This window comes from Brassica rapa, unplaced genomic scaffold (genome assembly GCF_000309985.2).
Source record: "Brassica rapa cultivar Chiifu-401-42 unplaced genomic scaffold, CAAS_Brap_v3.01 Scaffold0544, whole genome shotgun sequence".
Lineage (NCBI taxonomy): Eukaryota > Viridiplantae > Streptophyta > Magnoliopsida > Brassicales > Brassicaceae > Brassica > Brassica rapa.
Window position 1 is genome coordinate 232,548 of NW_022610485.1, and position 9,401 is coordinate 241,948.

Sequence of the window (9,401 nt, forward strand, 5' to 3'; positions counted from 1 at the left end):
AAGAATAATAATGGTTTTAGGTACTTCCCTTGCATCAGTTTGTTGAATGTTGGTGAGGATTACTAAGCACTTGAATCCTCCACGCCATTCCTTCTCTCAACCAGCCTTTGCATTGTTCTCTTGAAGTTTCAACATGTAGGGGGACTTTGCAACTCCATAATTTGCCACCATCATGTGATTGCTTAGCCAAGAATGTCCCTGATTGAATAATCCTTGCATCTGGCTGGTAAGAACAGTGAGGAGTGACAGCTTCTTCAGACTGATCACTTAAGTCCTCTTTTAATTCGCCAACCTCTTGCTGGTCTTCTATGAGGAAATGGGACACTGGATACAGTAAGCTTCATGGATCTTTTGGTAGCTCACTGATATTCCCCTCCTCAAGCTTGACTGAGTATAGTGACAAGCTTGAACGTGAGCTTCAATGAGTTTTGAACTGGGAGCACAACAATACCAACATCTGCGCTTAAGCCAACCAGTTCACCATCTTCCAGGAGCACAACAATACCAACATCTGCGCTTAAGCCAACTGGATCACCATTTGCCTTCAGCTCCAATGTCTTTGGACCACCAGTCTCCTCATGACTTAGGTGATGGCCTTCCTTGTGAGTCTCTTGAACCAGGAGCACAACAGCTCCTACGCCTGCGCTTAAGTCAACTGATTCCACTCACAAGGTATCATTACATGGTCAGGACTAAACACCTTGATCCATGCCTCTGACCACCGGCCACTCTTGGCTTAGTGATGGCCTTTTCTCTTGAGTGCACCTCCTGTACATCCTCTTGGCATCAGGTAAGTCACTTCTGAGCAGTTTCTCCAATTCTCCAACATCCTTTCTATCTTCAGGGTAGGAAATGGGCAGACACATAGATAGGATTTGGGACTGGGCAATCTCCACGGTTCAGGAATATCCATCTTGGGAGGCTCTGAAAAACGTGGGCAATGCCTTCTTCTTTGTCTTAGTTTGATGATGTACAGAGATCACCTCTTGTGTACCTGAAACATCACTCAAACTCCAGCAAGAATCAGACCACACACACTAGGATCAGCCCTTGATAATTCACCAAGTCTGATCCCAATGTTTTAAGAGAAAGAAAATATGCAATGAACAGAATCTAAACAACTCATTCAGTCATCTTGAACAATATATATATAATGCAATACAAGACCAGGAGACTCTCCTAGACCTTTATCAATGCAACAAGACAATGACAGTAGCTAAACAAATCGCCTAGCATAATACAAACAGAAACAATTAATCTAGGACAGGAACTAGACAATACCATGCTAGACAACTCCTAGAAATAATTTAAGAAACAGAGCAACACACACAATTTAAGTATCATGGGACAGAAACTAGGTTCAACAACTCTAGCAACTTGAACCTGTCCCAAGGATACCAAACACACCACTCAACACAACCAGACATAACTACTCAAGCTCTTATTAAAGGTAGGAGGTTAACTTACTACAAACAAGGAACCTGAGCTGGTTCCTTGAACCTCCAAGGCACACTGTTCACTTGAACTTGACAGATTTGGAGTTTGGGATCTCTACCCCACGCCATTTCCTTGTGTGTGCTTTCCCTTTAGACCACTCATGCTTAAGACCCCTCCTTTCTTCCTGATTACCAGGCGCCACCTTCTGGCACACAGTGAGAGACTCCACTTTGGGAAGAACTTGAAAAACACTTGTACAGACTTGGTTTGGAGCATTGCTTGCCAAACAGCTCCAAAACCTTCTTTCTCCAAGAGATCTCTTCAGGCTGAACAGGAGGAAGGCTGATAGACCTTGGGAAGTCTCTGGACACGCCATGTTTGTAGTCTTCTTCCTCTTGAAGAGATTGAACAGCTGGCTGGACAGAAACTCTCCAATGATTTGAAATAACAATGAGGGTGAGCCTATGCTTGAATTGTGGAAGCTTTGAGTTTCAGATACTAAAGACCTCCTTTATCTTGAGTTCTGGTGAGTCTCTTCCCTCCTGGAAAAGCTTTAGACCAGAGGATACAAGGATGAACAGAAACAGAGATTTTTGAAGAGAAGTATGAACTGTAATAGATTTGCGGAAGCTCTATGGATTCTCAGGAGCTTGGAGCTCTGATACCATGTGAGAATAGACAGATTATGGTGTGTGAGGGTTGTTTAGAACAGAGAGTGGTCGGATTGAAAGAGAACAGAGTGAAGAGAGTAAGTGAGAATTAAAGAGACTGCAATGGATAATAAGAGAGATTAAGTGAGATTTAAGAGAGTATGAGAGAGATTCTTGTAACCAGAGATCAGGGAGAGTATAAGAGACTTGAGAATGGTGAAGAAGAAAGGGGAAACTCCCCCATTCAGCTTAATTTCGTAATGGTTACAATGGGGTGGCTTTATAGCCAGATTACAAGTTGCAAGTGATTAAACAATTGTTAAAGTACAGATTTACTAAACTAATATTATTGTAGGGTTTCTGATGGAGCCAGGAGGATGCAGCCAAGGGGAATCTCGACCAGAGGGAGTTGAGAGTGACAGGAGAGAGAGATGGGCACAGTCTGGTTGGGTGAAAGTGACAGCAGGTTCATCTCCTTATGCACATGTGACTTTTATCTTAATTAACTCTCCAACTTGCCAGATCTCTCTCCAACGGTCTCATACTTAGTTTAAACTTCAAATATGCTTCAGAAAGCTCAGCTGGACGAGTTCCCCACTTGCCTTGACTTCCAAGACACTCTAGGTTAGGTTTGGTTACTTGCAAGCCAAAACTGTACGGACAGATTCAAATCTGCTTGTTCCGGATTTGCTTGCTCTTGAAGCTTGGTCTCTTCATCAACTCCAGCTTCTTACTTCTTCATTCCAACACTTGGAACTACAACAAAGACTAAAGACTTATTCAAATTTGAAAAGAGTTTAAAACATGAAATAAAAACCATAGTTTAAAATAACATAAGGTGGCGCCATGATACATCATCTAAGGTTTATGTAAGTAACTTGTGGCCTCATTAAAAACCTGCCTTTGGAAAACCCAATGGGACAAAACCAAAGGTTAGGAAAAGAGCACACACAAGCACTTGTAATGAGATCCTAGGACCCTTCTCTGGATGGTTTGGATAGATCCTTGCATAAACGAATCAAAGACTCAAGTTTATCAAGGTTGTGGATCGAATGGTGACACAAGAGGCTGCGGAAAGGCTCCTTGATACTCCTAGGCTTAGATCGGATATGACACACCTTTCTAAAGCCCTTGGGCGTTGGATATTACACACCAACAGACTGGATACTACTCACCAGACACTCTCTTAACTCGTGAAAGCAAGGGAGAAGAAAACACAAAGGTTTAAATGAAAGAAAACTTGATAGATGCTAGGGTTGCCGAGTTACACATATATATAGTGAAAGGCTTGGAACAGGCTCCAAGCATTTCGAAATTAAAGGAACAGGCTCCTCCAATTAATGTAGAAGTAAAGACACAACTTAGATAGAGTTTTCGAAAATGAAAGACATAAATACTTAGAAGTAAAGATAGCATAAGGTTCTTCATGTGGTTTGGTCCGAGAGTATCAACTAGGTGATAAGATAGCAAGACTATGGCCTCGTTAAAAAACCTATCATTGCAAAACCCAATGGGACAAAAACAATGATAGGAAAAGAGCACACATAGCTTGCTAGCCTAGATGATACTCAACTTGATGGTAAGATGGCTTGAATGGTGATAAGCGTATCTTGAAGTATCAAGCTTCCTCCAAGACATTCTTCTTGCTCCAAGGACTTCCTGATTAGTCCTCCAATAGCTTCTTTGAGTTTCCTAGCTCTGGCTCGAGTCATGGGACCTTTAGGAATGGATAAGACCTCATCTTCTTTAGCTGGTTCATCTCTAAACTCGCCATCTCTATCTCCATCAGCTGGCTGGTCCATGATCATATCATCCCCTCCCTCTTGAAAAGGATTTGACCTCAAATCAGGTTCATCTGCAATAAAGGGATCAAGTCAGTAACATTGAAGCTATTACTTACATCATACTTACCTTGGAGATCAATCTTGTAGGCATTGTTGCTGATCTTCTTTGTGATCTCAAAAGGTCCATCAATTCTTGGCATAAGCTTTGACTTCCTCTCATTAGGAAACCTCTCTTTTCTCAAATGAACCCAAACTTTATCACCCTCCTTAAAGACCATCTCACGCCTTCCTTTGTTGGCATGCTTGACATACTGCTTAGTTTTCTCTTCAATGTTGAGCCTAGCTTGCTCGTGGAGTTGTTTCACCATCTCTGCCTTCTTTTTGCCATCCAAACTGACCCTTTCACACTCAGGTAAAGGAATTAAATCCAAAGGAGAGGTGGGATTGAACCCATAAACAATTTCAAAGGGTGAAAACTTAGAAGCAGAATGCACAGCATGATTATATGCAAATTCACAATGTGGCAGATAGTCTTCCCAAGATTTCAGATTCTTTTTAATGAATGCACGCAAGAGTGTTCCTAGAGTTCTATTAACTACTTCAGTCTGTCCATCAGTTTGCGGATGACAAGTAGTGGAGAACAACAACTTAGTGCCTAGCTTAGACCAAAGAGTTTTCCAAAAATAACTAAGAAACTTAGTATCTCTATCAGAAACTATGGTTCTAGGCATGCCATGTAAACGCACAATCTCCTTAAAGAACAGATTAGCTACATGCAATGCATCATCAGTTTTGTGACATGCTATGAAATGTGCCATTTTTGAGAACCTGTCAACAACAACAAAGATAGAATCCTTCCCAGTCCTAGTTCTAGGCAATCCAACAATGAAATCCATAGATATGTCATTCCAAGGATGATAAGGTATAGGGAGAGGAGTATACAAACCGTGAGACTGAACCTTAGACTTGGCTTGTTTGCAAGTTGCACATCTCTCACATAGTTTCTCCACATCTCTTTTCATCCGAGGCCAAAAGAAATGATCCTGCAAAGTTTTAAGAGTCTTTGCAATACCAAAGTGACCCATGAGACTTCCTCCATGAGATTCCCTAACAAACAAGTCTCTCAAAGAACAATTAGGCACACACAGTCTATTATCATAAAAGAGGAATCCATCATGTCTAAAATAATGTCCAACAGCAAATTTCTCACAAGAGTTATAAGCTTCTTTAAAATCTGGATCAGATTCATACATTTCTTTAATCTGCTCGAAACCTAATAGCTTAGCATCAAGAGTGTTCAAGAGAACATACCTTCGAGATAGTGCATCAGCAACTATGTTTTCTTTACCTTGTTTGTACTTGATGACATAAGGAAAGGTTTCTATGAATTCTACCCATCTTGCGTGTCTCTTGCTGAGCTTGTTCTGTCCTTTCAAGTACTTGAGAGACTCATGATCCGTGTGTATCACAAACTCCTTGGGCCACAAGTAATGCTGCCAAGTCTGCAAGGCTCTCACCAAGGCATACAATTCCTTATCATAAGTTGCATAGTTGAGAGTGGCGCCTCCAAGCTTCTCACTGAAATAAGCTATGGGTCTCTTCTCCTGCATAAGAACAGCACCAATTCCAATTCCTGAGGCATCACATTCAATTTCAAACGTTTTATTGAAATCAGGAAGTATAAGAAGAGGGGCATTAGTAAGCTTCTCTTTTAGGCATTGAAAGGCAAGTTCTTGTGCTTCTCCCCATTTGAATCCAACTTCTTTCTTGATCACCTCAGTCAATGGGGCTGCTATGGTGCTAAAGTCTTTCACAAACCGTCGGTAGAAGCCAGCAAGGCCGTGGAAGCTCCTTACTTCACTTATAGTTTTTGGAATTGGCCATTCTTGAATTGCTCTCACTTTCTCCGGATCAACTTTAACCCCATCTGCACCCACAATAAAGCCTAAAAAGACCAAGTGATCCGTTCCAAAAGTACACTTCTTAAGGTTAGCAAAAGAGATTCCTTTCTAAGCACATCAAGAACAGCTCTAAGATGTTCTATATGATCATTAAAGCTCTTACTGTATACAAGGATGTCATCAAAGTATACCACAACAAATATGCCAATGAATGATCTAAGAACATGATTCATTAATCTCATGAATGTACTAGGTGCATTGGTTAATCCAAATGGCATGACTAACCACTCATATAGACCATGTTTAGTTTTGAATGCAGTTTTCCATTCATCTCCTTCTTTCATCCTAATCTGATGGTATCCACTTTTCAAATCAATCTTAGAAAATATGCAAGAACCATGCAATTCATCAAGCATATCATCTAATCTAGGAATAGGATGGCGATACTTTACAGTGATATTGTTGATGGCTCTGCAGTCAACACACATGCGCCAGCTTCCATCTTTCTTGGGCACAAGTAGCACTGGCACAGCACAAGGACTCATGCTCTCTCGGATATGCCCTTTCTCCATCAGTTCCTCCACTTGCCTTTGTAGTTCTTTGGTCTCCACCGGATTGGTTCTGTATGCTGGCCTATTGGGAAGTGTAGAACCGGGCACAAAATCAATTTGGTGCTCAATCCCTCGCACTGGTGGTAGTCCATTGGGACTATCTTCTGGAAAAACATCTTGATATTCCTGTAAGAGATTGACAAGTTCACTCGGATACTCCGGTGCAATGTTAGTAGTAGTCAAGAGGGATTCCTTATAGATAAACAAAAGGATAGGAAGATTAGAGCAGAGAGATCTTTTAACATCACCAGACTTGGCATAGAAGTTTAGTTGCTTTGTTGATTCAGCGGGAAGATCTATCTCTTTCTTCTTTTGTAGCTGAAGCTGATCAATCTGAACTTCCTTAGGAGTCATAGGCACAAGAACTGTCTTTCTCCCTTTAAACTCAAAGGTGTGCTTGTTGGCATACCCATCATGTATCACACGTCTATCTGATTGCCACGGCCTTCCAAGGAGAATGTGTCCAGCTTCCATAGGCAACACATCACAAAGAATCTCATCTTCATATTTACCAATGGCTAAGGGAACCATAACCTGAGTAGATACTCTCATCTCGCCCTCTTCATTGAGCCATTGGAGTCTATATGGTTTAGGATGCTTTGGACCCTTAAACCCAACTTTTTAACCATAGTCTCACTCGCAACGTTGACACAACTGCCTCCATCCACAATAAGACTACAGACCTTTCCTTGCACTAGACATCTAGTATAGAAGAGATTCTCTCTTTGCTCCATTTCTTCGGTCTTGCTTTGAAGACTCAAGGTTCTTCTAGCAACTAGCAACCTTCCAGCGACCGGTTGGCAACATACTCCTCTTCTGAACTGTGATCTTCTTCGGCCTCTGTCTCCTCATCAGCAGATTCATACTCTCCATTAGCATGAAGGATCATCACACGTTTATTGGTACACTCATTAGCATAGTGACCACGTCCTTGGCACTTAAAACACTTCACATCTCTTGCACGCGAGCTTGTAGCTTCCACTTTCCCTTATCTTTGTTGTAGATGCTACTAGACTTGGCTTCTTCTTTTGGCTGTGGCTTGCTCTCCTTTTGATAGCTCGGCTTATCTTCCTTAGAGGTCTGGTATCTATTGGAACCATAGCTGCCACGCGCATGACTTCTTCTCTTAACTTGTTGTTCCACCAAGATAGCTTTGTGTAGCATCTCCTCTATTTCCAAGTAGTGTTGCATCTCCACTCTATCTTGTATCTCACGGTTGAGTCCACCAAGAAATCGTGCCATGGTTGCTTCACTGTCCTCAGATACACAAGCTCTTAGCATAAGCAACTCCATCTCTTGAAAGTATTCCTCTACAGACTTTGATCCTTGTGTGAGTAGTCTCAGCTTTTGATGAAGATCACGGTGATAATGGCTTGGTACAAACCTCTTGCGCATCACAGCTTTCATCTCTGCCCATGTTTCAATGGGAAATTCACCATTGCGCCTCTTGTTTGTAACCAACTGATCCCACCAGCTCAATGCATAGTCATTGAACTCGGTAGCAGCTACTTGAATCTTCTTAGTCTCTGAGTAATGCTGACAGTTGAACACGAGTTCGATCTTCTTCTCCCACTCAAGATAGGCATCTGGATCAGCTTTACCATGGAAAGGAGGGATCTTAAGCTTTAATCCTGATAGCTCATTGCGTCTATGCCTCCGGCCCTCATGATCACGTCGAGATCTTCTACTGCTACGTCTTGAACCGGAGCTATGGCTACTTCTCTCATAGAAGTTATCAGTCTCTTCTGATCCAGCATGCTCACGCTGACCTTGTCTGTTTCTTCTTGGCTCATGTCTTGAACCAGATGCTTGTCCTTGCCCATCATGCGGTCTCTGATCATATTTCTCTTCCAGTAACTTCACCATCGCTTCCATCACTTGTTTGGTGATTGCTTCTTGCAGCAACCTATTCCTTCGCACAAAGGTTTCATCATCTTCCTCAGACCCCATTGCTTCCTGATACACGAAAAACTTGAACCAGTAAGTAGTTCAAAAGAATTCAGAACTCAAGATTCAAATAAGGAAACAAGGTTTTTCAAACAAAGCGGCAAATGAAGATACTTGATCAACACGCGACGATTTGAATTCTATCTTTCGAAATTGAAACACTAACAGATCAGATTCAACGGATGATGAAATGAGGTAATCAAATCCTGATCTATGATCTTAACAACAGATCGAGTCACACAATCACAAGAAAACTTTCGGATCAAGTAAAACGATAACGTAATCGACAAGAATGTGAAAAGGTTTTTGTTCAAAACTTGATCGAAATTCTTAGATCTATCAATATGAGATACGAAACAATCAGATCTAGCAATCCTGATAATGAAACAAGCAGATCAAATGAGAATAAACACACAAGAACCGATTGATCAACAAAATATGAATCGACAAAGAGTAGATCTTAAGAAATCGCAAAAGAGAAATCGAAACTCCCCTTCCAGAGTGCTCTGATACCACTTAATGAGATCCTAGGACCCTTCTCTGGATGGTTTGGATAGATCCTTGCATAAACGAATCAAAGACTCAAGTTTATCAAGGTTGTGGATCGAATGGTGACACAAGAGGCTGCGGAAAGGCTCCTTGATACTCCTAGGCTTAGATCGGATATGACACACCTTTCTAAAGCCCTTGGGCGTTGGATATTACACACCAACAGACTGGATACTATCACCAGACACTCTCTTAACTCGTGAAAGCAAGGGAGAAGAAAACACAAAGGTTTAAATGAAAGAAAACTTGATAGATGCTAGGGTTGCCGAGTTACACATATATAGTGAAAGGCTTGGAACAGGCTCCAAGCATTTCGAAATTAAAGGAACAGGCTCCTCCAATTAATGTAGAAGTAAAGACACAACTTAGATAGAGTTTTCGAAAATGAAAGACATAAATACTTAGAAGTAAAGATAGCATAAGGTTCTTCATGTGGTTTGGTCCGAGAGTATCAACTAGGTGATAAGATAGCAAGACTATGGCCTCGTTAAAAACCTATCATTGCAAAACCCAATGGGACAA

At 41.4% G+C, this 9,401-nt stretch overlaps 1 pseudogene; it reads right to left on the minus strand.

Moving 5' to 3' along the window:
• Nucleotides 1–3,733: 3,733 nt before the first annotated feature.
• LOC117130545 lies at nucleotides 3,734–8,577 on the minus strand (annotated as a pseudogene).
• Nucleotides 8,578–9,401: the final 824 nt, after the last annotated feature.